Here is a 27418-nt window from a genome sequence, read left to right as displayed (position 1 = left end):
TACTCAGCACTGCTCAGGCCACATCTTGAGTGCTGTGTCCAGTTCTGGGCTCCTGCATTGCAGAGAGATGTTGAGGTGCTGGAAGGTGTTGAGAGAAGGGCAGCAAGGCTGGGGAGGGGCCTGGAGCACAGCCCTGTGAGGAAAGGCTGAGGGAGCTGGGGGTGTGCAGCCTGCAGAAGAGGAGGCTCAGGGCAGAGCTCATTGCTGTCTGCTGCTGCCTGCAGGGAGGCTGTAGCCAGGTGGGGTTGGGCTCTGCTGCCAGGCAGCCAGGGACAGAACAAGGGGACACAGCCTCAAGGTGTGTCAGGGCAGGTTCAGGCTGGGGCACTTAGTGCCATGGTCTGGTTGGTTGGGCAGGGCTGGGTGCTAGGTTGGACTGGCTGAGCTTGGAGCTCTCTTCCAACCTGCTTGATTCTATGGATGGGTTTCTGTCTCCTGCTATGCCAGCCCTTGACTCTCAGCAGTCCCTGGGTTGCAGGAGTGCTCAGCACTGTCACCTCTACCTTCAGCTCAGGACACCATGCCCTAGGAATGCTGTTTTTAAAGGTCTTTGCCTTCCTGGAGCACACTGCCAGCGCCGTGTGCCAGCTGCCACATCACCGCTCGCTGCTCTGAGAGAAAAGGAGCATGAAGGCAACCACACAAGACACATCCTGCAACCCAGGGACTGGGACCATGAATCACAGCTGAATCAGTAGCTGGAGGAGACTCAAAGCCAGCTTGGAGAGGAGGGCAAATATCACAAGTCATGAGTATCTAGTTTTACTTGCAGAACCAATCATATTATGCAAACAAAATGTGCTCTCTGGCTAGAGGTCTGCTCAGCAGTCACCTGTGGAGACAGCTAATGTGGCTGTTTGGAATAGAAAAGTAGATTTGGTTTTAATAGTTTATCAAACCCATTTTTTTAAAAGAAAAATACTTCTGTTTTCATCTAAGCAGAAAGATCTTAGTGGTGCAGAGCAGCAGGTCAATGTGCATGCAGCAGGCAGGGCAATATTTAACTTTGATCTTCTCCACTTCTCAGCTTTTATCTGCAGATGCATATAATTAAGTCTCTTGGCATCCTTGCTCCCTGCTCTCCATTATGCATAGAATAATTGTTTACATCCTCTGCTCTTTCCTTCAGTACTTGTAGTGCCCCTCTGTGAGGTGAGCAAGGGGCTGCAAGACAGAATCAAGCAGATTGGAAGAGAGCTCCAAGCTCAGCCAGTCCAATCTATCACCCAATCCTGCCCAACCAACCAGACCATGGCACTAAGTGCCCCAGCCAGGCTTGGCTTCAACACCTCCAGCCACAGCCACTCCACCACCTCCCTGGGCAGCCCATTCCAATGCCAATCACTCTCTCTGACAACAACTTCCTCCTAACATCCAGCCTAGACCTGCCCTGACACAACATGAGGCTGTGTCCTCTTGTTCTGTTGCTGCTTGCCTGGCAGCAGAGCCCAACCCCAGCTGGCTACAGCCTCCCTGCAGGGAGTTGTAGACAGCAATGAGCTCTGCCCTGAGCCTCCTCTTCTGCAGGCTGCACACCCCCAGCTCCCTCAGCCCCAATTATTATCATGTTGTTGTGGAACAGGTAAATAACAGTAGGGAAAGGCACTGGCTCAGGGTTCTCCTGCAGGTCCTTATTAGATATGGAGCTGAATTCCAGGTCTCCTGAACTTCAAAAGTCAAAGAGGCAGCACTGGGAATTAGTATCTGTAGGGATTGGAGGACTGTTACAGAGGAATGCTCCCAGAAATGAGCTCCCAGCACATTTCTCCATATTTTTGCTTTGTGCTCAAGATGGGAAGTATTTAAGATCTCTTTTTTTTTTTGTCCTCCTTCCATGACTTAATCTTTGCCAAATTCCTCTGGGGGAAATTCCTTCCCAACCACAACTGTCTTCTTCAGCTCCACCCTCATAACCCAGAGGGGAATTCCATTCTAGCTTCAGATTTCAGCATGATTAATTTTTGATGCTGGACTCTTCCCAACTGTTTACACCCATCCACATCTCTTACAACCTGCACCTTCATTCTAGCAGACATTGATCTCAACTGGTTGCAGGCCTTTCAGTGGATGCAGGACCTGCCAATGCTTTCTTTCCATCAGCTCTGCCAGTTTTGAGAGGCTCTGGCTACATCTCATTGTTTTCCAAAAGCTGGGCTGGAGGCAACAAGAGGAGATAGGAACATGTGACAATCCCCATAGAAACCTGCTTCAGGGAAGGGAGGCACCTGGATGGAGGAGAGCATTCCAGAAGTGTGCTGGTAACAAGAAAAGGGGCTTCTGGCAGAGCACATTCACTGAGGCAGGTGCTGGGGATGTGCTTGGGAGTGAGACTGCATTGGCTGAGGGGACTCAGACTGCCTCAGATCCCCTTGGCAGAGCTGCTGGTGCAGGATTGCTTTCCCCACTCTTTATGCCTTGCCAAGTGAGGTAGTGTGCAACTCAGACTCTGTCTCAGATCCCCCTGGCAGAGCTGCTGGTGCAGGATTGCTTCCCCCACTCTTTATGCCTTGCCAGGTGAGGCAGTGTGCATCCAGCATGGCTGCTGAATTGTATCTCCTCCTGACAGCTTTCTCCTCTCCTGGCTTGGCAGTGCTCATGGTGCCTGTCATGTCAATAAAGTAGCTCCCTAATTTGAATTTATATGAGTGCCAGTGCAGGCCTAGCCTCGTGGAGAAGCTGCTGCATGGGAGATGTGTTTATTTCAGGAGGGATGTGTGAGGATTTACCTACAAGCAGCAGTTATGCAAAGTTGGTACACTCATGCCTCTACACCCATCTCCTTCTGTTTGACTCTGCTCCTGACTCTTACAGCACCCTCATGTGACAGAGTGTTTCATGGTCTGGTGTTGGTTGGTTGCTTGCTTTGGTTATTTAAGGTGACAGTTCCTGTTAAGGTCCACAGGTTTGTGTTATCACCTCTGCAAACCAGGGGCAGATAGAATCATAGAATGGTTTAGGTTGGAAGGGATCTCAAAGCTCTTCCAGTTCCAACCACCTACCTTAGGCACAGACACCTCCCACTAGAACAGGTCATTCAAAGTCTCATCTAACCTGGCCTTGAACACCTCCCTGGGCAACCTGTGCCAGTTTCTCTTCACCCTCCCTCTCTGTGCTCCACAACCTCCCTGGGCAACCTGTGCCAGTGTCTCCTCATCCTCACTGCAAAGAACTTCTTCCTAACATCCACTTTCAATCTCCCCTCTGCCACTTCAAACCCATTTCTCCTCATCCTGTCTTTACAAGACATTGTCTATAGTTCTTCCTGCAGCCCTTCAGATACTGGAAGGCCACTCCAAGGTCTCCTGGAAGCCTTCTCTTCTCCAGGCTGCAGAGCCTAAACTCTCTCAGCCTGTCCTCAGAGCAGAGCTGCTGCAGCCCTCTCAGCATGTTGGTGGCCTCCTCTGGCCTGGGTCCAACAGTTCCATGTCCTTCTTGTGTTGAGGGCTCCAGAACTGCACCCAGGACTCCAGGTATGCAGGTCCAGAATGAAGCTTTGCTTTGCCTGGAACCCAGCAATGCTCTTTCCCATGTGGAAAGAGGTCAGATCCAAATTTGCCTCTCAACTTATACAACTGCACTGAGTTAACTGATTTTTTTTTACCCCAGGGATAGATCTGTCTCAGCCATATGTCCCAGAGCTAACTTGCTTCCCTCCCACCTTTTGAGATTGCTAATGAAGCAATATCCCCTGCAGAGAAAGCAGCCTGCTAAAATAGGATTGTCTCATCCCAAGGGAATGGGTGTTAGCAGCAGAACAGAAGGAGAGAAAGAGATAATGGAAATCAATCAGCTTCAGGACCTGATCCATGCTATTAAAATTGACAGGAGAAGTTTGTCAGGGCCATGACATTTGAAGTCCAGAGCTCATTCAAGCCAAGTTCTCAAAGTCTCCAAGTTCAGAGTTGTTTTTTGTGTTGCATTTTCCATTTTCTCTGACATAGCCTGATTTATTTGGATGAACCACTGCAGAAGCTGTGCCAGCTGGGGAATTTCCCTCCCCTTGGCTACCAGAGCATCCTGCTGCCTGCATCCCACGAGCCTGCTGGGAAGAGGAGGGCAGGCAGACCTGACTACAGGCTGGGGAGTGGAGTTGAGGGGTAATGAAGGCTAAGGAAGCTGACTGCTTCTCAAACATGGGCACTGTGCTTGTTAACTTGTAGATCATGCCATCCTAATTATCATAATTAGTGACTTGATGAGGATCTGTTGACACCATATTCCTCAAGGGAGAGTGGTGAGGAGATTGGCCCAAGTCATTAAGGTCTGCTACAAACAGAGTCTTTTGTACTCCAAGTGGGACAGGGTAAAGGTAAGGATATGTCTGCTGACTGATGGCTCAGTGTGCTTACAGCTGGAATAATGCAGCATCTCACCAGCCTGGAAGCTAAATCTGCATTAAAATCTTACTGAGGGTGAAGGAGGTGCCTGGCTCCTTACCCAGAGGTATCACTTTGTGCCAAAGGAGCTTTAGGTTGGATATTTGGAAAGTGTTTGGGGCTTTTTTTTTAAACTGTAAGGGTGGTCAGGGATTGGAACCCATTCCCTGCCCAGGGAGGTGATGGAGTCATGGCACTTAGAATCATAGAATCAGGCAGGGTTGGAAGGGACCACAAGGAGCAGCCAGTTCCAAGCCCCCTGCCATGCCCAGGGACACCCTACCCTAGAGCAGCCTGGCCAGAGCCCGATCCAGCCTGGCCTTAAACACCTCCAGGGATGAGGCTTCCACCAGCTCCCTGGGCAACCCATTCCAGCCTCTCACCACTCTCATGCTCAACAGCTTCTTCCTAATCTCCACTCTGAATCTCCCTGTTTCCAGCTTTGTTCCATCCTCCCCAGTCCTATCACTACCTGAGAGTTTAAGAAGTCCTCCCCCAGCTTTTTTGTAGCCCCCTTGAGATACTGCAAGGCATCAAGAAGGTCACCTCGGAGCCTCCTCCAGCCTGCACAGCCCCAACTCTTTCAGTCTGTCCTCATAGGAGAGGTGTTCCAGCCCTCTGCTCATCCTTGTGGCCCTTAGTGCCATGGTCTGGTTGATTGGATAGGGCTGGGTCAGAGTTTGGACTGGATGAGCTTGGAGACCTCTTCCAACCTGATTGATTCTATGATCAACCCTGGAGGTGTTCAAGAAACCAGTGGATGTGGCACTGGAGGAGGTGGTTTAATGGCCATGCTGGTGTTGGGTTGATGGTTGGACTTGGTCTTAGAGCTATTTCCCAGCTGAAACAATTCAATGATTCCCTGTGCAAGGCAGTTTCTGTGATTTTTAGAGTTTACCAGGAGTTTTGCTATGGCTACAATGAACATTGTAACTCTTGGCTTTTCAATCAATTGCTAATCCAATCAAAAAGGAACCAGCAGCAAGGTGGGAGGGGGAGGAAAGAGACAAATCCTTACGTTCCCTATAAAAACAGATAAAAGCAACTGGTTTAAGGCATTTCTGGTGAGCCTTATTTAAGAACTCCTCTTTTAAGGCCAAGAAAAGGAATTTAGCACACACAAACTTTTACCTTTCTCATCAAAGGGTCATCAATGGTAGTTCAGGGCCAGATTCAAAAGATCACCAATGGGGGAGAAGTCATCTGCATAGGAGAGGTGGGAGGTAAGGTCATTCATGCAGTGTCCCCAGCATCCTCTAGTCACATTTCCCCCTCTGCTTGCTATGGATCAAGCAGAAGGGAACAACTGAAATGATGCAGCTCTATTAAGGCACCTCCAGTGCCTGTCAGATTTGCTCTAAGAGGATTCTGCTTATTACACACTGCTAAGGTTTTTATAGTCATCAGTTTCTTCTGAGCAAGCAAATTAATAAGAGGTAGGAAGAAAACATGCCCCTGTCCTGCCCTGGGATGTCTCTCACATGCCCTGGGTTGGGGTTGAGCAAGCAGTTAAGATTCTGCCCTGTGCTAGCCTTCAGCAAAGGACACTGGTGGAAACAGGTTGGGCTCTACCTTTTTTGAGTACTGTTTCTACCTCATTTGGGCAAATTGTGTCCTAGGCAGCATCAAGAGCAGTGGGCAGTAGGGCAAGAGATGGGTTTCTGCTCCTTGACTTTGCTCTGCTGAGACCCTCCCTTGAATATTGCATCCATTTCTGGTGTCCCCAGCATAAGAAGGACACAGAGCTGCTGGATGGAGTCCAGAGGAGGCCACCACGATGATCCAAGGGCTGGATGAAAAGCTTAACATGAGCTGGCAGTGTGAGTGCAGCCCAGATAACCAACCCCGTGCTGGGCTGCAACAAGAGCAGTGTGGGCAGCAGGGCAAGGGAGGGGATCCTGTCCCTTGGCTCTGTTCTCCTCAAACCCCACCTGGAGTCCTGTGTGCAGTTCTGGAGCCCCCAGCACAAGCAGGACATGGAATTGTTTGAGCTGGTCCAAAGAAGGCCACCAAGATGCTGAGAGGGCTGCAGCAGCTCTGCTCTGAGGACAGACTGAGAGAGTTTGGGCTGTGCAGCCTGGAGAAGAGAAGGCTTGGAGGAGACCTTGAGTGGCCTTCCAGTATCTGAAGGGAGCTCCAGGAGGGTTGGGGAGGGACTATTGACAAAGTCTTGTAATGACAAGATGAGGAGGAATGGGTTTGAAGTGGCAGAGGAGAGATTGAAATTAGGTGTTAGGAAGAAGTTGTTTGCAGTGAGGGTGGTGAGACACTGGCACAGGTTGTCCAGAGAGGTGTTCAAGGCCAGGTTGGATAAGACCTTGAGCAATCTGTTCTAGTGGGAGGTGTCCCTACCTATGGCAGGGGATTGGAAATGGCAGAGCTTTGAGGTCCCTTCCAACCTAAACCATTCTGTGGAGCAGCTCTGCTGTGAGAATAGGCTGAGGGAGCTGGGGGTGTGCAGCCTGGAGAAGAGAAGACTCCAGAGGGACCTTGGAGCTGCCTGCCTGTACCTGAAGGGGCCCTTATGAAAGAGGCTAAGCATTGCTGCTATAGATGAGTGAAGACTTCTGTGTGAAGAACTCTGTTTGCTTGGCATTCCCTCCCTCAGAGCTGTACCTCTGCCACTCTGGGCAGGGGCAGTCACCACCTCTCCCTTCCCCCTGCTTCTATTACTTCAGTCTGGATCTGTCAACAGCTGAGTGTTAGCAGCCTACACAGAGAGGAGTTTTATTTAATGCCTTTTCCTCCTCATCCCCATTTTTCATTTAATCTTTCAAAGTCATAATTATCTAATATTAATGTTCTCATCATTACAATGTTCACAGGAAGACAGGAGGTTTTTGTCCATAGAGACAAAGATCTCTGGAATTAATCTAATACTTGTTCAGGATTGATTTCAGCCTCACAGTTGCCCTCAGCCAGAGAGACCTGCCTGTTTAAAAATATCTGATACTAATTATCCAAAGAGCCATTATTCAGCTGCAGGATTAGGAGTTGTCCTTCATGTGTCACAGAGGCTTACAGAGAGCTTCAGGCTTCATTGTTTTTAAGTGGCTTCCAAATATGAAGTGAGATTTTGTAGCCATTCATGGAGGGGAAGAAGAGGATGGCTGGGAACTGAGATAGGCAGAAGTGTGGGGGCAGGAGGAGAGGAGTTGAGGTTGTTCAGCCTGGAGAAGAGAAGGCTTAAGGGAGACCTTATTGCCATGAACCAGCGCTAAGGGGTGGTTGCCAGGAGCATAGAATCATAGAATCAAACAGGTTGGGAGAGAGCTCCAAGCTCAGCCAGTCCAACCTAGCACCCAGCCCTGCCCAACCAACCAGACCATGGCACTAAGTGCCCCAGCCAGGCTTGGCTTCAACATCTCCAGCCACAGCCACTCCACCACCTCCCTGGGCAGCCCATTCCAATGCCAATCACTCTCTCTGACGACAACTTCCTCCTAACATCCAGCCTGAACCTCCCCTGGCACAGCTTGAGGCTGTGTCCCCTTGTTCTGTTGCTGGGTGCCTGGCAGCAGAGCCCAACCCCACCTGGCTACAGCCTCCCTTCAGGTAGTTGTAGTCAGCATTGAGCTCTGCCCTGAGCCTGCTCTTCTGCAGGCTGCACACCCCCAGCTCCATCAGCCTCTCCTTACAGGGCTGTGCTCCAGGCCCCTAACCAGCTTTGTTGCCCTTCAGGTTGGTTTAGACAGCAATGAGGTCTGCCCTGACCCTCCTCTTCTCCAGGCTCAGCAACCCCAGCTCCTTCACTCAGAGCCTGGAGCCTCCCTTTTGACAAGCAGTCCCATTGCAAAGACAAGGGACAAGTTACTACTGAGGAGATTCCCATTGGACTGCAGGAGGAAATAGTTCCCTATGAGAACAGTTGGACACTGGAATCATCTCCCAAGGGAAGCAGTGGCTTCCCCTCCACTGGATAGCTTTAAGACTCAGTCTGACAGGATGCTAAGCCAGCTCATTGCAGCTCCACTCTCACCTTGAAAGGTTGGAGCAGATGATCCTTGGGGTCCCTTCCAACCTGGCATTCTGTGAATCTGTAAGAGAAGCTAACACAGGAAAGGAGAAGCAGAATGTAGGTGGTTTGGGTTTTTTTTCTCAGCCTTTACTTTCTTTTGATGTCAGCTTCCTGGGGGGGGGGCTGTGAGGAGAAAGAGGAGAAAAAGCCACACACAAAAAAAAACCCAAACAAAAACCCCTTCCCCAAACAAACAAAACCCAACAACAAAAAAAGCCAAAACAAAACCAACCCCAACAAAGAGACAGGAAAGCAACACAGGTAGAAGTTGACTCCTGGCTAAATTTGACTCCTAGGAGCTGGTTGGTATCTCCCTTAGCCGCCTGCGCCTCTCCATATGGTGCTCAGCCCACGCACTCTGCCTGCTGCCTGGGTGTGACGCTGCTGGGAATGTGGAACAGGCTAGCAGCAGGTAGGGGACACAGGTCCAGCGAGCCCCACTTTGGCTGGGCTGCAGCAGAGTGCAGAGCTGCTGAGGAGCTGCTCTCAGGAGATGAGGCTGAGGCAGCTGGGGCTGGTTAGTTTGGAGAATCACACAATTAACCAGGTTGGGAAAGACCTTCGAGATCAAGTCCAACTTATCACCTAACACCTTCCAATTAACCTAAACCATGGCACAAAGCCTCAGCCAGGCTCCTGTTGGTTTTGGGCTCTCCAATTTCAGAGGTACAGGGATCTGCTGGAGAAAGTCCAGCAGAGAGCTATGAGGGGACTGGAACACAGCCTGATGTGGAGAGGCTGAGGGACCTGAGGCTGCTTGGTCTGGAGAAGAGAAGACTGAGAGGGGATTGGATAAATGTTTGTAACTGGCTGGGGGTCAGGAGAGGGGGGGGACAGGCTCTGCTCACTGCTCCCTGGGATAGGACAAGGAAGCTGCAGCACAGCAGGTTCCAGCTCAACACAAGGGAGAACTTCTTGCCTGGAAGGGTCCCAGAGCCCTGGCACAGGCTGCCCAGAGAGGTTGTGGAGTCTCCTTCTGTGGAGCCTTTCCAGGCCTGTCTGGATGTGTTCCTGTGTGCCCTGAGCTAGATTGTATGGCCATGCTCTGGCAGGGGGTTGGACTCAATGACCTCTTTGGGTCCCTTCCAACCCCTGACATCCTGTGAGCCTGTGACAAGAGTGGTCTCCAAAGAACCTTCCTGGAATGTGGGCCACTTGACCCACCTGGATGTGTTCCTGTGTGACCTGCCCTGGATGATCCTGTTCTGGCAGGAGGGTTTGGACTTGACCCTCACAGGTCTCTTCCAGCCCCAACCATTCTCTCACTCTGATGTCTAACCTGGGTACAGTGAACCTATTTGCTGGGAATGTAGACCTGCTCTGATGGAGACAGCTGTTGACATTCACTTGCAGTCTGAAAGATGATGCAGAGAGCTGTTTTTAACGTCATTATTGTCAGCTTTTAAGGAATACAAAGTGGGCTCAGGCTGTATTTTCCCAGAGGACACAGCCTCTCCCTCTGCCAGTGCAGGATGACAATGTGTCAATCTTGCAGCATGGCTCCTAGGGCATTGCTGCCCACTAGAGCAGCAGTGAGAACCTTCTCCTGGCTTGCTGGAGAGGTCTTCCATCCTGGAACAGACTCTTCTTTGCCTGCAGTAACAGAATTGAGTCTCTACTCAGCAGTCCTTGTGTGACTAAGTCACTGCATGAACCAAACCTTTCCAACAGACAGACGGTGCAGAGAGGTGGTGCTTTTTGATCCATCAAAGAGGAGTAACATCATTACAGAAAGAATTTGTTGCAGCTCCATGAGCTGTTCAGCAGCGTAGATGTGCTGGAACAGTTCTCCCAGATCCCAGCTCCTGTGGGAGCAGCTCCTCCTGTCTCTCTGTTAGTTCAGAGCTGGGGTGTGTTTTGCAGTAACAGCCCTGAAAGAACAGCAGCAGCATCTCTCTGAACAGCCTGACCACCATGGAGAGAACTACAGGATGCTTTCATATGAGTCCTTAATTAATGAGCCCATACAGAGAAGCAGCAAGTTAAAGAGTCCTCCCTAGCATTTTGTCTGAGTCTGTTAATTCCCACCAAGCTCTCTTGAAATCTCTTCATTCAATAGGAATTCTCCTCTTTCTCTCCTGCTGGATTATGCAGCCTCAGTCCATCCCCATAGAATCAGCCAAGTTGGAAGAGACCTCCAAGATTATCCAGTCCAACCTATCCCCCAGCCCTATCCAGTCAACCAGACCATGGCACTGAGTGCCTCATCCAGGCTTTGCTTGAACACCTCAAGGGACGCTGCCTCCACCACCTCCCTGGGCAGCCCATTCCAGTGCCAATCACTCTCTGTGAAGAACTTCCTCCTAACATCCAGCCTGGACCTGCCCTGGCACAGCTTGAGACTGTGTCCCCTTGTTCTGTCCCTGGCTGCCTGGCAGCAGAGCCCAACCCCCACCTAGCTACAATGTCCCTTCAGCAATGAGGTCGCCCCTGAGCCTCCTCTTCTGCTGCAGGCTGCACCCCCCCAGCTCCCTCAGCCTCTCCTCACAGGGCTCTGCTCCAGGCCCCTCCCCAGCCTTGCTGCCCTTCTCTGGCCACCTTCCAGCATCTCAACATCTCTCTTGAATTCAGGAGCCCAGAACTGGGCACAGCACTCAAGGTGTGGCCTGAGCAGTGCTGAGCACAGGAGCAGAAGAACCTCCCTTGTCCTGCTGCCCACACTGCTCCTGAGCCAGCCCAGGATGCCATTTGCTCTCTTGGCCACCTGGGCACACTGCTGGCTCATCTTCAGCTACTATCTAGCAGTACCCCCAGGTCCCTTTCCTCCTGGCTGCTTTCTAGCCACTCAGTCCCCAGTCTGTAGTGCTGCTTGGGGTTGTTGTGGCCAAAGTGCAGAACCCTGCACATCCAAACATGTTCTGCATCTCCTCTGACCCACACTGCAGCTGTAGCCATCAGGCCATGGGGAATGGAGGGTGGGCACCTTCCTGCCACCCCATGGAGCTGCATGGTACAAGCTTGGACTCTGCATACTGCAACCAGAACCTGCACCCCAGCATCCTTCAGCTGCAAGTGCAGCCAATCCTGCGCTCAAGGTCTGGGAAAGCAGAGGAAGGCAGTGCAGTCTTTATCCTCTCATCCTTCTCATTCCCAGCCATCTGCCACCACTACAGCCCAGGGGTGGGCTAGGTGGATGTTTGTTTTATTCCAGAGGAGCTGCTGTTACATTGCATGCTGATGACTTTAGCACAATTAGTCAACTGGAACTTCTGGGCAGATAAAAACCTTGCTCAAGCACCTGTCTGGGAAAAAGCAACCATTGAGGTGTTGCTAAATGTTTTTTTTATTTCCTCCCCCTTAGCTGCTTGAAGATTGTTGTCAACTGCAAGAATGAGGAAGGAGAAAGAGTTTAATTTTCACTGAAAGAGTGCTCAGTATCTGGATCCAAATATATCTTACCGGCACAGATGTTCCTCTGCTGATCTACCTCTCTTGAGTGACTTGGAGAATTAAATTGGGAATTGGATGATTCACAGCATTTAGAGGCTGTTTGGTGAGGAAATGAGCAGGACGTTCAGGGCTGTGCAGGCTGAACTCAACCCTTTGTCTTGGCTGCTTCCTTAGGCAGTGCAGTGCAGCGCAGCAGCCGCTGCTGCCCGGCGCTCCTCTTGGCAGCGTTTCTTTGCTCTGCCTGGCTTGCAGCCTTTGAGTGGCTGCTGTCAATCATCTCAACCTCTCAGCAGGTCTAAAAACCCACACTCACGGGTGGGCATCCCTGCCCCCAAGGGATGCTTTGCTTGATGAGTGCTGAAGTTAGGCTTAAGTTTTGCAACATTTCACTTTGTTGCTCTTCAAATGTCGTTGTGCCCTGTGAGCTCTAGAACAGGGGCAGAGGAGGGGGTGGAAGCTGCTGACCTGCAGGGGAGAGCAGTGCAGAGGCTTCAGGGTGAATGCAGCTCACCTTTCTGTACCCCAAGCTTAGCTTGGGAGGCTTAATTTGGTAGAGCCTTCTCTGAATGGAAATTCTCAACCCTGCAGATTGGCATTTACAGAGATCATCTACTCCAAACCCCCTTCTATGGGCAGGGACACCTCTCAGCTAGACTTGGTTGTCCAAGGCCTCATCCAGTCTACCTTCCTTGAGGGAGGAGGCATCCACAATCTCTTTGGGCAACCCACTGCAGAGTCTCACCATTCTTATACTGAAGAACTTCTTCCTAAGGTCCAGGTCTAAGTTTACTCTTCCTCAGCTTCAGATGATTCCTTCTCATCTCTGCATGAGTTACAGCAGTAGGTTCCCTGTGTAACAAGCAGAAGGGCAGGGAATGCCTGTGATGTCTGCTCTTAGCACCTTCAGCTCTACCTTTTCATTTAGATGTGCAGGGCAAGGGGAAAAAAAGTTCATAGAATCAGTCAGGTTTGGAAGGGACCACAAGCATCATCCACTTCCAACTCCCCTGCCATGCCCAGGGACACCCTACCCTAGAGCAGGCTGCACACAGCCTCAGCCAGCCTGGCCTCAAACCCCTCCAGCCATGGGGCCTCAACCACCTCCCTGGGCAACCCATTCCAGCCTCTCACCACTCTCATCACCAACAACTTCCTCCTCATGTCCACTCTGACTCTCCCCACCTCCAGCTTTGCTCCATTCCCCCCAGACCTGCCACTCCCTCACAGCCTCAAAAGTCCCTCCCCAGCTTTTTTGTAGCCCCCTTCAGATCCTGGCAGGCCACAAGAAGGTCACCTGGGAGCCTCCTCTGCTCCAGCCTGCACAGCCCCAACTCTTTCAGTCTGTGCTCACAGCAGAGCTGCTGCAGCCTCTCAGCATCTTCCTGGCCCTGCTCTGGACACTCTCCAGCATCTCCACAGCCCTCTTGTCCCAGGGGCTCCAGAACTGGATGCAGGACTCCAGGTGGGGTCTCAGCAGAGCACAGCAGAGGAGGAGAATCCCCTCCCTGGCCCTGCTGGCCACACTTCTGCTGCTGCAGCCCAGGCTCTGCTTGGCTTTCTGGGCTGCAAGTGCACACTGCTGGCTCCTGTTGAGCTTCTCCTCCAGCAGCACCCCCAAGTCTCTCTCCTCAGGGCTGCTCTCCAGCCACTCACTGCCCAGCCTGGATTTGTGCTTAGGATTGACTCAACCCAGCTGCAGGACCCTGCACTTGGTTTCCCTTCTGAGTTCCTGAAGACACTCAGGAATGTTTTCTGGCAGTGTGACACCTTCCAGACAGACACCATGCTCAAAGATGCCAGATGAACTTTTGCTGGCCACAGATGGGATCAGAGACAAGAAATGTCATCAGGCACAGACCTTTTTCTTCTCCTCATGGGTGCTCAATTAAAAGTCCTGTTGTTCAGACCTGAGAGGTAACAGCAGGCCAGCCCTGCTCTCTGCTGAGGCAGTCTGTTCTGAGCGAAGCAAGGACTGCTTCTGCTGAGCTGACTTCAGCTTTGCCCTTTTCACGTTGCATTTAGCTCAGCAGGCTTTTACATTTTTGTCAATTTTAGAGTGGTTTGTCTCAGAGACCTTTGTCAAAACCTCCTCCCCTTCAGTCTCCAGGGGACTGAGCATCCACAGGTCGTGTACAATGGCAGGTAATTGCCAGGAGGGATGGAAGGAGGAGTTCAGAAATGGGGTAGAAGAGAAGAAAAGTGGGAGAGTAGGATTCCTCTGGCACAGAGTGAGCAAAATTAGTTTCTTTCTGTTATACTTGAAGGGCACCAAAGCAATTTGGCCACTGAGGATGTCCAGTGAGAGCAAGGATCCAGTTTTTGTGGTGCTTGCCTTGAATGAGTGAGCAAAAGGCTGGGGACAGATAGGGTCCACCACAAGCAAAGCAAACATGGAAGGAACTATTTCATGGAGTGGAGAAAAGGAGGCAGATCCTCTGATGCCAAAGTCTTTTCAGTTTCTAAGGGAAGTCATATCTGAAAGACCATCACAGGATGGATTCCCTCCTGGAGCCAGCTCTAGTGAGATACTGCTTGTTCTGCAGCTGACTTTTTGTAGGTCTCAGCCCAGATCTTGTTGTTTAAGCTGAAATAGAAGCTAACAGATGGCTTCATGAATACATTTAGCTCAGACATGAGAAGGTTTTTATAAGCAGTGATATAACAGGAACAGATTAAAAAAAAAAAACAACCTCTAATTTTAGGTGGAACTTGATCAGCTTTCAAAAGTGAAGTGATTTGCTTCACTGGTTTGTATTTTCAGTGGAATTCATCAGGTGAGAGGCCAGAATTGAAATCATCTTACAAAGAAACGTTAGAGAGTGACTCCAAGACTGTCAAACCAAGGCCATCTCATCATTCTCTGTATTCTTCTGCACCCCATGGCCAGAATTAGAATCACAGAATCAAGCAGGTTGGAAGAGAGCTCCAAGCTCAGCCAGTCCAACCTAGCACCCAGCCCTGGCCAACCAACCAGACCATGGCACTAAGTGCCCCAGCCAGGCTTGGCTTCAACACCTCCAGCCACAGCCACTCCACCACCTCCCTGGGCAGCCCATTCCAATGCCAATCACTCTCTCTGACAACAACTTCCTTCTAACATCCAGCCTCAACCTGCCCTGGCACAACTTGAGGCTGTGTCCCCTTCTTCTGTTGCTGGCTGCCTGGCAGCAGAGCCCAACCTCACCTGGCTACAGCCTCCCTGCAGGCAGCTGCAGACAGCAATGAGCTCTGCCCTGAGCCTCCTCTGCTGCAGGCTGCACACCCCCATCTCTCTCAACCTCTCCTCACAGGGCTCTGCTCCAGGCCCCTCCCCAGCCTTGCTGCCCTTCTCCAGACACCTTCCAGCACCTCAACATCTCTCTGCAATTCCGGAGCCCAGAACTGGACACAGCACTCAAGGGGTGGCCTGAGCAGTGCTGAGCACAGGGGCAGAAGAACCTCCCTTGTCCTGCTGCCCACACTGCTCCTGAGCCAGCCCAGGATGCCATTGGCTCTGCTGCCCACCTGGGCACTGCTGCCTCCTCTTCAGCTCCTCTCTCCCAGTACCCCCAGCTGCCTCTCTGCCTGGCTGCTCTCAGCCACTCTGTCCCCAGCCTGTAGTGCTGCTTGGGGTTGTCGTGGCCAAAGTGTAGAGCCCTGCACTTGGCCTTGTTCAGTCTCATCCCATTGACCTCTGCCCACCCATCCAGCCTGGCCAGGCCCCTCTGCAGGGCTCTGCTACCCTCCAAGAGATTAGCACAATTTCACTACATGTTTTTCTGGTTCAAATGGGGACCACTTCCATTCAAATCCTCCTGTATTTAATTCTCAATGAAGTTTGGCTTTGGTGGCAATTTCATCCACTTCTGCTTTCTGGGAAGCTTCTGACTGCAGCTTTCTGAAGCCTGTTTATTGGCAACCCCATGTTCAAACACAGTTTCCACTGGTAAATCTTGGCCTAAAGCTTGTCAGTTCTGAGTGCCTGGGAGAAGTGTATTTGGAGCAGCTTTTGATTCTTGTCTGTGGTTCCATGGCATATTGTAATCCCTGATTGGATCAGCATAAATCACAGCATCACAGCTACTGTGTAAATGTTTGTGGTGATGCAGCTCAGGGTTTGTTTTTTCACTTTAAAATTGGTGTCTAAGATACTTTGGTAGGGTCTTTTTTTTGTGTCTTCATTTACAATGATGCTTACAAAACTAAAAGCCCAAAACCACCCCCAAAACAACAAACATGAAGAGCCACTGGGCACTTTTTATCTCCAGAGCTTTTATCCAGTTTCTTTCATTGCTTACATCTTTTTTTCCCCCCCTTGCTTATGCCTCTTGTGCTTTATTCATATTGAGCTCACAAGTGCTTTCTAGCAGCAATTACCTTACCTTGTGTGTACAAGATTCATGGCATGAGAGGAGCCTCATATGGAGAGCATTTTTCAGGCTTGCTAATAAATAGCAGAAGGACCTGGACAGGCTGCAGAGGTGGGCACAAGCCAAGCTCATGAAATTCAACAAGACCAAGTGCAAGGTCCTGCAGCGGGGTCGAGGCAGTGCCAAGCACAAGTCCAGGCTGGGCAGTGAGTGGCTGGAGAGCAGCTCTGAGGAGAGGGACTTGGGGGTGCTGCTGGAGGAGAAGCTCAGCAGGAGCCAGCAGTGTGCACTTGCAGGCCAGAAAGCCAAGCAGAGCCTGGGCTGCAGCAGCAGAAGTGTGGCCAGCAGGGCCAGGGAGGGGATTCTGCCCCTCTGCTGTGCTCTGCTGAGAGCCCACCTGGAGTACTGCATCCAGCTCTGGAGCCCCTGGGACAAGAGGGCTGTGGAGATGCTGGAGCATGTCCAGAGTGGGGCCAGGAGGATGCTGAGAGGCTGCAGCAGCTCTGCTGTAAGCACAGCCTGAAAGAGTTGGGGCTGTGCAGGCTGGAGCAGAGGAGGCTCCCAGGGGACCTTCTTGTGGCCTGCCAGGGTCTGAAGGGGGCTCCAAAAAAAGCTGGGAAGAGACTTTTGAGGCTGTGAGGGAGTGGCAGGAGTGGGGGGAATGGAGCAAAGGTGGAGGTGGGGAGAGTCAAAGTGGAAGTGAGGAGGAAGTTGTTGGTGATGAGAGTGGTGAGAGGCTGGAATGGGTTGCCCAGGGAGGTGATTGAGGCCCCCTGGCTGGAGGTGTTTGAGGCCAGGCTGGCTGAGGCTGTGTGCAGCCTGCTCTAGGGTAGGGTGTCCCTGCCCATGGCAGGGGGGTTGGAACTGGCTGCTCCTTGTGGTCCCTTCCAATCCTGACAGACACTATGATTCCATGAAACCTGTGGCCATGGCACTTGGGGACATGCTTTAGAGGCCATGGTGGTGCTGGGTTGATGCTTCAACCTCTTACCTTAACAGTGCATGTTCTGCCTCTGTGAATGCTTCCTCTTTGTGGACTATCCTAAATTCTCTGCAGCTGTAGTGCCTCATGCTTGTGAGTTTCACAGCACATGGAGGGGGAAAAAGGCTTTATCAGTTTACAACTAATAGCTCTTTAATTCAATTGGACTCCTGTATTACCCAAAGTAAAAGCAGGAGCCTCCATCTGACCTTTTCCATGCCACTAACTACCTTACTTGCCTTTGTTGTGTCACCTTTTATTCATCTCCTCCCCACATTAATCTGGATTTAATGTTTTTAATCTCTTCTAATGCAGAAACCTTTGCATTCTTCACATCTTTTTTCCACACGAGCCTTGGATCCCCAGACCTGCAGCATGGCTTTGATGTCCTAAGCAGCACTGGAAGCTGTGGTGAGTAGCTAATGAAAATGATCTAATGATGCTCTGAGTTATCCCAGCTCTCTGGATCACCATGCTGTAGCTGATCTTTCTGTAGTCTTAACAATCCAACACCCTAAATCTTACTAATAAGCATCTCCTCAGTTGAAATCAATGATGCATGATATTGCCTGACATAAATGAAGGTTTGAGAGTGACCTATGGCCACAGAGCAGCTAACAGTGAGCTATCAGACTTAGAGGTGTTTATGTGATGGAGATAAATGCCTGTGTCCAACCTTGCTCCAGTGCTTTCCAAGGATAATCCTAGTCACAGAATGCCAGGTTGGAAAGGACCCCAAGGATCCAGTGTTTCTAGGTGGGTGGTGGAGTTGAAATGAGCTGGCCCAGCACCCTGCCAAGCTGGCTCTCCAGACTGTTCAGTGGAGGGGGCTCCACTGGTCTCCTAGGAAGATGATTCCAATTTCCATCTCTTCTCATGGGGAAAAGTTTCCTTCTGGAGTCCAGCTGGGATGTCCCCAGCAGTAACTTGTCCCTATCACCTCTTGTTTTTCCCTTGGGGCTCCTTGTCTAAAGAGAGTCTCCATCCTTCTGGTAGTCTCCCTTTATGTGCTGGTCTCTAAACCTTCTGCAGGCTGAACAGCTCCAGCTTTCTCAGCCTTTCCTCTTGTGGCAGGTACAGGCATAGCCTAAAGGTCAAGCTTCATCTGTCACAAAACATTGGGGCAGAACTAGAAGTGGGTAGATTCAGACTGGATGTTAGGAAGTGTGATGCTTCCAACCACTCTTCCACCTTCTTCCCACCCCTCTATCTTACCCCAGGCTTTGCTTTATGTTCAAGGTGAGTTTGGAGGGTCAGCCAGGGGGGTTAGGAGGCAGACAAATTAGGCAGCAAGTTAGAGAAGTGCATGCAGCCAGAGCCAGAGAGCAACTCCCTTATCTATATTTATGTTGCCTATGAGTGCAGCAGCCATCACCATCGTTTCCTTTTCACACCCTAGCATCTAATTCCTCTCACTACAATATCCCAGCTAGGCTCAAACTAGCACAGTAAGAACTTCTTCACCATGAGGATGGTGAGACACTGGCATAGGATGCCCAGAGGGTTGGTGGAAGCTTCATAGGTGGAAGCCTAAAGACCTCTATAGAGGTCTTTAAGGCCAGGCTGGATGTGGCTCTGAGCAACCTGATCTAGTGTGAGGTGTCCCTGCCCATGGCAGGGCAGTTGGGACTGGATGATCCTTGTCCCTTCCAGCCCTAACAAGTCTATGATTTCTCTTGTTGGAGGACAAAGTAATCCAATTGCCTTTTCCTCTTCCCCTTCCACATCCACAAATGCTTAATGATGCCAGAGGTTTCTGGACTGAATTTGTGGCTGGGTTTTTTGGCAGCAGTGTTCTTGTCACCACCATCTCAAAAGAGCATCGCAAAGTGCTCCCTGTCGTCTCGCTCCCTTCCCAGTGCTGGTGTGGGAGAGGTGCTCCTAGTTTAGACTGAAATATGCTGTCCTCAGTGCACATTTCAGGCTGGAGGAAGGTGCTCTGTGAAGTTATTCCAAACCTAACCATTCCCACTGAAGTCAATGGAGTTACTCCAGATTTCTAATGAGATAATTGGTATTCAAGCCTGGCTGTTTTCCCAGAGAAACAGCCTTAGAGGATCAAGCCATTGGCCTGCCAGAGCAGTGTCTACCTCCTGCAATAAATAGCTCCAGATGCTGGAGAGGAAGCCACCAGTGGATGATTAAGAGAACTCTTTTCTCACAGGGAAAGCTTCTTCCTAGCAGACACCAATTAGAAGCTGGCCTGAGCACTGAAACTTAAAGGTTTATCACAGAATCTTTTAGATTGGCAAAGCCCTTCAAGCTCCTCAAGTCCAATCCTTAGTCTCACACTGACAAGTCCCTGACTAAGTCAAACCCCTTAGCACAACATCTCATCACTGTGAATCACTGTGGTTGGAAAGGACCACCAGGATCAGCCAGTCCAACCTTCATCCCAGCAGCCTTCATCACCAGACCATAGCCTCAAGCACCACATCCACTCTCCTTTTAAACACCTCCAGGGATGGTGACTGCACCACCTCACTGGGCAGCCTGCACAGGAAAGGACTTCCTCCCAACAGCCAACCTAAACCTCCCTTGATGCAACTTGAGGCCATTTCCTCTTGTCCTATCATTAGTAACTGGGGAGAAGAGACCAGCTGCAGCCTCACTACAACCTCCTGTTAGGTAACTGTAGAGGGCAATAAGGTCTCCTCTCAGCCTCCTGCAGACTAAACACCCCCAGCTCCCTCAGCTGCTGCTCACAGGCCATGTTTGCCAGACCTCTCCCCAGCCTCCTCACCTTTCTCTGCACCCACTCCAGCACCTCAGTGTCCCTCCTGTACTGTAGTGACCAAAACTGGACACAGCACTGGAGCTGTGGTCTCACAAGAGCTTGTTTTAGCAAGTAGAAACAAAAGCAGGTTCCTGAGTTCTGCCCTTTTGTCTCTAAGTCATCGTTCTTGAGGCTCAGTGTTAATTGCACAGCATTTAATTGTCTTGCATTTCTATTTGTAATCCATTTTTTCCCCCACCCCCCTACCAATCAATACAGTAATTCAGGTAAGGGATTGGGAATCAGATTCTGAGCTAGAGAAAATTTATCACTGTGCTATTGATTCCTGGGGCATCACACTTGGCTTCAGCAAACCCAGCCCTTGTCCATATGATGAAGCAAGACACTAATCCAAAACGGAATGGATGGAAAAGAGCAGGAATTGCACAATGGACTGAGGTAACAGCTAATACATTTTTTGTAGCCTTTCTGATCCAAACAGGAATTGCAGCTTTGTAGGAGCAAGCAGCTTTTGGCAGCTCCTCAAAGCTCTTAATACAAGAGCAAAGCAGAGCCTTCAGGGTTATTCATGGCTCTCAGTCACCTAACCGTGGGCATAACTGGAAACGTGTGTGAAAATGCTACGTGTATGTCTCTATACCTGATGCATGCATCGTTATTAGATCCCCAGGAGACTGCCCTCATTCTTTTGTTCACTAATTACGTGTAAGTTGTTTGCATCAATCATCTCCCTGCACACCCAGCTGAGGCCAGTTTGCAGCTATTTACATGCTGATGGGAAGAAAAAGAGGAAAACAGTTAACCAAGAAAGGCTGTGATTGCCTTGCAAAGGTGAGCTTTGCCTGTGTGCCTGCTCCATCAAGTGGCTCCACAGCTCTGCCATGTCCATGTCTTTCACGGAATTAACCAGGTTGGAAAAGACCTCCAAGGTCAATGAATCCAATCTATCACCTAAGCTTTCTCATTAACTAACCCATGGCAACCTCCTCTTGAACATCTCTAGGGATGGAGACTTCACCACCTCCCCAGGCAGCCCATTCCAATGCCAATCACTTTTACCATGAAGAACATAGAATCATAGAATCAACCAGGATGGAAGAGAGCTCCAAGCACCCAGCCCTGGCCAACCAACCAGACCATGGCACTAAGTGCCCCAGCCAGGCTTGGCTTCAACACCTCCAGCCACAGCCACTCCACCACCTCCCTGGGCAGCCCATTCCAATGCCAATCACTCTCGCTGACAACAACTTCCTCCTAAACATCCAGCCTGAACCTGCCTTGGCACAGCTTGAGACTGTGCCCCCTTGTTCTGTTGCTGGCTGCCTGGCAGCAGAGCCCAACCTCACCTGGCTACAGCCTCCCTGCAGGCAGCAATGAGCTCTGCCCTGAGCCTCCTCTGCTGCAGGCTGCACACCCCCAGCTCCCTCAGCCTCTCCTCACAGGGCTGTGCTCCAGGCCCCTCCCCAGCCTTGCTGCCCTGCTCTGGGCACCTTCCAGCACCTCAGCATCTCTCTTGAACTGAGGAGCCCAGAACTGGACACAGCACTCAAGGTGTGGCCTGTGCAGTGCTGAGCACAGGAGCAGAAGAACCTCCCTTGTGCTGCTGCCCACACTGCTCCTGAGCCAGCCCAGGATGCCATTGGTTCTCTGAAGGATCTGGAGAACAAATCTTCTGAGGAGCAGGTGAGGAAGCTTGGCTAGTTCAGTCTGGGGAAAAGCAGGTTGAGGGGGGTGTGATAGTTTGGGAGTTACCTGCCCCTCCACTCTTATGAAATCACCCAGACTAGACTCAGCTGAGCTGGAGGTTAAGGAATGAAGCTTTGTATTTACAGCTTAGCACAAGATCCAAGCAGAGATTTCCAATCTCTGCAGCTAGAGACAGAAACAGACAAGTTAAAGGTAATACAGAAACACAACAGCCCTCCCAGAAACCAGAGTGCCCAGGAGGGACTCCCAACCACCCTTCCACCTCCTTTCCACCTTATCCCAGAGTCTGCCTTCTGTGCAAGGTGAGTCTGGAGGATTGGCCAGGGGGGTTAGAGAGCAGAAGGATTAGTTCCACAGCAGCAGCTCAGGGCACCCCCTGTGACAAACACCTACACACTGACTCTCCTGCTCTGCCTTATCTATGTTTTGTGTTGTTTTCATAGAGCTCAGCAAGCCTGTGAGTGAAGTAGACATCCTCATTGTTTCCTTTTCACAGCCTATCATCTAATTTTTCTCATTAAAATATTCTAATTGGCCTCAAACCAGCACAGGGGGCACCTGAGTTGCTCTCTACAACTCCCTGCAAGGAGGCTGGAGTGAGCTGGGGGCCAGCCTCTCTTTCTCTAGTACCAGGTGATAGGATAAGATGTGAACCAGCCTCAAGTTGTGCCAGGGGAGGGTTAGGCTGGAGGTTGGGAAACAGATTCCTTTGCTGCAAGAGTGGTCAGGCATTGGAACAGGCTGCCCAGGGAGCTGGTGGAGCATTAGGAAAGAATTATTATGTTGTGGTTTTCAAAGGAAATTGAAAGTTCCATCCTTCCATCCTTGCTGCCTTCCAAATGAACCTTGTAATTTCTTCCCTGTCTGTTCAATTCTCTCCTTGTCAGAATGTGCTGGTGAAGAGCTGGAGTGCAGTCAGTGGCAGGAAGGATTTATCACCTTGTCTCCTGTGAGCAACCAGACACCTGTCTGTAATCCCCTGCACAGAGCAGCCCTTCTGTCATACAGGGCTGGGTGCAACTGATTTGGCAGACTAAAGAGCATCCTGGGATGTCTTCCCATTGCTGTCCCTCTTGCTCAGTGATATCCCTTGCTTGGCACTTGCCCTGTGCTGGTCATCAGAGGCTGTTGAAGTTGAATCCTCAGACTCTTTGCTTTCTCCTAGAGAGGACTTTGTAAAGCTGCTGTTTAGACTTGGAACCCTCAGTTCATTGTAGTGTTCATCTTTCCAGCTGCTGAATGACAGAATTAGGAATAGATTCAGGAGTATTCTGCCTGTCTCTGCTGCAGAATGAATTCCTCTTTCATATCTGTTTGTACATCTCTGCTGCTTGCCTCTGTGAACAGAATGAGCATCAAATGAGCAACTACTGCATGGGACTGATAGAGTTCTGTGATCTTAGAATCATAGAATTGTTCCAGCTGGAAAAGGCCTCTAAGCTCATCCAGTCCAACCATCAACCCAACCCCACCATGGTCACTAAACGATGTCCCCAGGTGCCATGGCCACACATTGCTTGAACATCTCCAAGGATGGGGACTCCACCACCTTCCTGGGCAGCCTGTGCCAGTGCCTGGCAATCCCTTCAGAAATTTTTCCTCCTCTCCAACCTAACCTTCTCCTGGCACAGTTTCAGACCATTTCCTCTCATTGTGTGGGGTTAAGTTGATGATTGGACTCAATGATCCTAGAGGCCTTTTCCAACATTAACAATTGGGAGTACTGTGTGCAGTTCTGGAGTCCCCAACACAAGCAGGGCATGAAGGTGTTGGAGCCAGTCCAGAGGAGGACCACAAGGATGCTCAGAGGGCTGCAGCAGCTCTACCTTGAGGACAGGCTACAAGAGTTGGGGCTCTTCAGCCTGGAGAAGATAAGGCTTTGAGGAGACCTTGAAGTGGCCTTCCAGTATCTGAAGGGGCCTACAGGAAGGCTGAGGAGGGACTATTGACAAGGTCTGGTAATGACAGGACGAGGGGGAATGGGTTTAAAGTGGCAGAGGGGAGATTGAAACTAGACATTAGGAAGGGGTTGTTTGCAGTGAGGGTGGTGAGACACTGGCACAGGTTGCCCAGGGAGGTTGTGGAGCACAGAAGCACAGAATGTGATCAAAGATCACATTCTGTGCTTCTGTGCTCCACAACCTCCCTGGAGGTGTTCAAGGCCAGTTTGGATGAAGCCTTGAGCAACCTGTTCTAGTGGGAGGTGTCCCTGCCTATGGCAGGGGTTTGGAACTGGCTGAGCTTTGAGGTCCCTTCCAACTTAAACCATTCTATCATAATTCTGTGGTTCTGTAACCTAAGGGAAGAAAGCAAAACAGATCAGAGACATAAAAACATCTTTAAGTCACTGAAATAGCAGGGAATTTGTTAGCCAATATTTATTGGCTATGACTCTTGCACCTGGAGTTGAACTTCAGCAGTTCTCTGCCTTCCTCTGGTGCTTTTATTACCAACTGTTTGCAAGAAGGCAGCAAGGGACTGGCTGGGAAGGAAATGCATTGTGGCATTTAGCTCTCTGCAGTTAAAGAGTGCAAAAGGGAATGGTGCAGGCTGCCTTGACCTTGACTTTCTTTCTCATTTGCTTTGTGTTGCTTTGCTGAGATGTGAGCACCACTGAATTCAGGGGAAGGGAAGGAGTAATTGGTCCCTGGGTCTCTGGTGTGATGTCTGCTGTGACGCAGGAGCTGGGCCAGCTGAGCCCTGTGTGCTGTCAGCAAGGCCTTTGCTTCAGGGCTTGGCTTCATCAGGGGAAGGCACAGTGGGGAGGGTGGCAGCCTCCTGTGTCTCTCAAGTCTTGAGGTTAACAGCATGATTAAAATATTGAGAAAGGAAGTGTCATCGAAGTGAAATGTTGTGCCCCTGCCAGCAGACATCCCGGTGCAGCTCCTGGTGTTATGTGACAGGTTCCTCCTGAGATCACAGTCCCCAGCTCTGGAGGGGAAGTCACTCACCAGGATAGCAAATGGAGCTAGTCAGCCTCATTTGCTGCTCCTCCTGCCTGCTTATGCCCTGCTGTAGTTCACTTGGCATCTGTCAGGTGAGTCCTGAGAGAGGGGAGAGGTCTCCATCCATTTACCTTGCTGATGCCAAAGACATGCAGCTTGAGAGAGTCCAGTGCAGAGCCACAGAGATGACAAAGGGAATGGAACATCTCTCTTCTGAGGAGAGCCTGAGGGAGCTGGGGCTGTGCTGTTTGAAGAAGAGGAGGCTGAGAGGTGACTGCATCAATGGTTATAAAGATGTGCAGGGTGAGTGCCAGCAGGCTGGAGCCAGGCTCTGCTGGGTGATGCCCAGTGCCAGCACAAGGGGCAATGGGTGGAAGCTGAGGCAGAGGAAGTTCCATTTAAACACAAGAAGGATTTTTTTGCCCTGTGAGGGTGACAGAATCCTGGCACAGGCTGCCCAGGGGGGTTGTGGAGTCTCCCTCTCCAAAGGTATTCAAGACCTGCCTAGATGTGAGGTGTCCATGCCCATGGCAGGGGGGTTGGAACTAGATGATCTTAGTGGTCCCTTCCACCCCTGACTGATTCTGTGTGATCTGGTATAGGTGACCCTGCTCTGGCAGGGGGGTTGGAGTGGATGAGCTTTGGAGGTCCTTTCCAGCCCCTGACATTCTGTGATTCAGTGACTCTTAGCAGAGGCTGGAGAAGGGAACCCATCTGCCCTCCAGACCAACCCTTCTGGCATCAGCTCTATGTCATTCCAGAGAGAAGAGATACCCAGAGGTGACTCTGTGAGGTCTGAGTCATGAAGGCTGGCCCCAGGACCCAGATCCCCTTCTCCTTCACTCAGTCTTTACATACCTGTGTGAAGTCAGCACTTCCTTGGTTATTCACTTCTCTTCTCCATCACAGGAAGCTGAAGTGTTAAAGTGGGCTGGAAACGTGGATTAGTCCCCAGAGTGCACTCCTAGCTTTGATGGAGCAGGGATATTAAAAACAGCAAAAGAGAGAGGAGGGAAGATTTGAGTGCAGAGATCTCAGGCCTGTTGATAGCTCAGTGCCATAAGAGTGGATGATGTTGTCATAAAAAGGATTACTGCTGGAAATTAAAGGAAATATCTCACTTGTGGAGTGGGTTTGCTCAGGAGCTTCAGAGGCAGCCAAATTTCTCTGGTGCTGAGAGAGGACTAAGGGCTCAGTAGCAACCTGGTCTTCTGCTCAGGCAGTTTAAATGTGTCAGGAGATAAAGAGTGAACACACAGAGCAATGAGGCAAGGAGCAAAGGTACTTTATCAGTGATGCAGCCCTCAGGTAGAGCTGTTGCTCCACTGGTTTCTTCACAAGGGTGTTTTCAGGAGAGCTGGGAGGGGGGGATGAGAATCTGGCTTTGTGCATGCCTGCAGGTTGCTTCTCTGGACCATGGGAAAGCTCCTTAATGCCAAACAAAGGATGTAAGAAGCATCTTAGGGCTTGGCAGCTCGGTGTCTTTGGAAGACACAGCAGTAACTCAGGACCCAAGAGGTGTAGGGAGGACAGGAGATGAGTAAGCCAAACCAGCTGCTCATGTTGGTCTGGCTGGAGGATTAACTTCACATGACACCCCTGTTTGAATGGGTAATTACAGCTGCAGTGGGGTTCTAGAAGATGGGGTGGATCCTGCAGCAGTTATCAGAGCCTCTTTGGAACCAGCAGATTCAATGCTCATCAACCTCTTCTGGTGCTTCACTGTCACCAACACTCAAAACAGTGCAAGCAGCATCTTTGTTCCAAGCTCCCAGGCCAGGGATTTGGCCAACTGGCAGAGCTGAGCAGCAGTGCCCATGGGGGCAAAGAGTTCAAACAGAAGCAGGTGCTTGGATGAGCTGGAGGTAACACCAGCACAGCTAAGCTTGTGTTTGTGGGAGGGCTGCTGACCTTGCCTGGCATAAACTGGAGGCAAGTCAGGCCTAGAGCTTTTTTAAGTGCTGCTTCCATGGCAAAGGTGTTTGCTGAACAGGGTGGGAGAAGGAGATAGCAGGAGGAGGAGGAGCAAGGAGCAGATCTGCCTATCATGCTTGCTAGCACAGACTTTGAGCAGCTGGCCAGAGCAAAGCAGTGTGGGTCTGAGCTGAGCTTTACCTTCTCCATACCTGTGGCCAGTGCTGCTGTCTAGCTGAACTCTTCTACTGATCTTTCCCTCCTCCTTGGAGTAGGTTTTCTCTCCCATTTTTTCTCCTTCCACCATTCCCTGCTTAGACAGCAGTGGCAGTCACTGAAAAGAAAGACAGGTTTAAGTGCCTGAGGCTCTGTGAGGCCTCTGAACTTCCTCCTGTTGTCAAGATGGGAAGTGAGAGCTGACAGGGTCTGTCATGGTGATGCACACTGGTTGTGACAGGCAGTGCCTCTAGTCTTGCTCTTTGGGAAAGTGGAGGGAGTGAGTGGCAGGCTTGACGCAGTGCCTGACATGGCCCAGCCCCTCAGCATCTCCTCTTAGGAGTGATGGGAAACCACAGGTGGCCCTTTGAGGTGTGGAGGGAGGCAGGAGCCAGCAGCAGAGCCTCTGGCTGGCTGCTTCCCTTCAGCAGCAGGTTCACAAGTCTCTGTGTTTGCTGGCCCTCCTCTCCATGTCTAGGTGAGAGCCCTGGAGGTAGAAGCTCCTTAACTGGTGAGAGCAGCAGCTGGGGCCTGAGAGAAGCAGTGATGACAAGTGATCAACCCTGGCACAGAGCTGTGAGCCTGCAGGTTGTGCACTGCCATGAGAGCACAAAGATGCAAGTTCCTATTCATAGAATCATGGAGCTGTTTGGCTTGGAGAAGCCTTCTGAGATCTTTGAGTCCAACTATCAACCCAATACCCCCATGGCCATTAAGCCATGCCCTGAGTGCCATGGCCACAGGTTTCTTAAACACCTCCAGGCATAGTGACTCCACCACCTCC

The 27418-nt window shown here is 50.8% G+C and overlaps 1 long non-coding RNA gene across 2 annotated transcripts in view; it reads left to right on the top strand.

The window, feature by feature from the left end:
- LOC135191088 (uncharacterized) overlaps nucleotides 1-27418 on the top strand; it is an 83880-nt gene that overhangs the window by 38798 nt on the left and 17664 nt on the right. For both annotated transcript variants that reach the window (XR_010308727.1, XR_010308728.1), the window contains exon 2: nucleotides 17431-17526. This is a non-coding gene — a long non-coding RNA (uncharacterized LOC135191088). The remainder of the gene's footprint in view (nucleotides 1-17430; nucleotides 17527-27418) is intronic.

The sequence above is a fragment of the Pogoniulus pusillus genome, chromosome 38 (genome assembly GCF_015220805.1).
Source record: "Pogoniulus pusillus isolate bPogPus1 chromosome 38, bPogPus1.pri, whole genome shotgun sequence".
Lineage (NCBI taxonomy): Eukaryota > Metazoa > Chordata > Aves > Piciformes > Lybiidae > Pogoniulus > Pogoniulus pusillus.
Note: the sequence above shows the minus strand (reverse complement) of the source record. Positions and strands in the feature narration are given on the sequence as shown.